Below are 2,087 nucleotides of genomic sequence, written 5' to 3'. Positions count from 1 at the left end.
CACATAACCGTGGAAGATTATGTTGATGATCTCTTGGGTAAATCAATAGACAGAGATACACATTTGGACATACTTTCAATCGTCTTTGATCGGTTGGAAAAATACAAGGTAAGATTAAACCCCAAGAAATGTGTCTTTGGAGTAACCTCCGGGAAGCTCCTAGGATTCATTGTGTCCAAAAGAGGAATCGAAGCCGATCCAGCAAAAGTCAAGGCTATCTTGGACATGCCGCCACCCAGAAATATCAGTCAACTTCGATCCTTACAAGGGAGACTCCAGTCTATATGAAGATTCATAGCACAACTTGCAGATAAGTGTAATCCTTTTCAGCACCTGCTACATAAAAATATCAAATTCAAATGGGATGATAACTGTCAACAAGCTTTTCAGACGCTCAAAGATTATCTTTTGAATCCGCCAGTTTTGATGCCACCAGTTCCAGATCAGCCTTTGCTACTATACATATCAGCTACTCCAATAGCACTGGGGGCACTCCTAGCACAACAAATAGCTGATGTAAGGAAAAAGCAGTATACTATATCAGTCGCACATTGGTGGGATATGAGCTAAACTACACACCAATCGAGCGTGCATGTCTCGCTGTGGTCTTTGCTTCACATAAATTACGCCATTATATGCTCACTCACAAGACTAAGTTGATTGCAAGAATTGATCCATTAAAGTACCTTCTCAACAAAGCTACACTTACTGGGCGACTGGCCAAGTGGGTAATGATCCTGAGTGAATTTGACATTGAGTATGTGGACAGAAAAGCAATAAAAGGACAAGCAATCGCGGATCAATTAGCAGATGCCCCCATGATAGATGATGTTCCTCTAAATTCAGAATTTCCAGATGAATCCATTTTAACAATATCACACGAAAGACCATGGCAACTATACTTTGACGGCTCATACACACAGCACGAGGCAGGAGCTGGTATTCTCTTTATAACTCCTCAAGGCGATTCTATACCAAAATCATACCGCTTATCATTTCCTTGCACTAACAATATAGCGGAATATGAGGCATTAACAACTGGATTACGAATTGCAGTTCAATGGAAGATCCAAGAACTTCGTGTTTTTGGGGATTCTCAACTTGTCATCCGTCAAGCAACTGATGATTACCAAACGAAAGATGAAAAATTAATGCCTTACAAGCAACTGGTAGATGATTTGAAACGACACTTTACAAAGATAGATTTTGAGCAGATACCAAGAGAGCAGAATCGTGCTGCAGATGCCATGGCTACAATCGCTTCACTAATTGACCTGCCTCAAAATGAAACCTGCTATGAGTTCCTGGTAGACAACCTGTTGGTTCCTTCATATGAGATCACTCCTACTGAAATGATATGCGTTGTCGGTCTTGAATCCCAGTTATATGGTTCCATATTCACATATCTTCGTGACAATATCTTACCTCCTGATCTATCAAACAACCAACGCCGCACTTTCATTCGCCAATCCTCTCGATATGTCATTTTAGCTGATATCCTATACCGATGAGGTCTAGATGGCACTCTTCTTAGATGTTTAGAAAGCGACGAAGCTCAGATTGCGTTACGTGAAGTGCATGAAGGGATATGTGGTCTGCATGCTAGTGGTCCTACCTTGGCCAAGAAACTCATCAGGACTGGATATTATTGGCCCAATATGGAAAAAGACTCATATCAGTTTGTCAAGAAATGTAAGCAATGTCAAATTCATGGAGACCTCATACATGCACCAGCACAAGAACTACAACCACTGGTGTCTCCTTGGCCCTTTTGTCAGTGGGGACTCGATCTCATAGGCAAGATTCACCCTCCTTCTTCCAATGGTCATAAACTCATTATCACAGCCACATAGTATTTCACAAAGTAGATTGAGGCTGTGCCTCTCACACAAGTCACTGGGAAACAAATTGCTACTTTCATCCTTAACTATATCATTTGCCGATATGGTATTCCTAAATCCATTATTACTGATAACGGGCATCCCTTCAAAAATCAGGATGTTCGTGAACTCTGTGACCGCTTCCATATTTCCCATCGTTTCTCCACACCATATTACCCCCAAGGTAATGGCCAAGCTGAGGCGTCT

This window comes from Cryptomeria japonica, chromosome 3 (assembly GCF_030272615.1).
Source record: "Cryptomeria japonica chromosome 3, Sugi_1.0, whole genome shotgun sequence".
NCBI classification, from domain to species: Eukaryota; Viridiplantae; Streptophyta; class Pinopsida; order Cupressales; family Cupressaceae; genus Cryptomeria; species Cryptomeria japonica.
Note: the sequence above shows the minus strand (reverse complement) of the source record.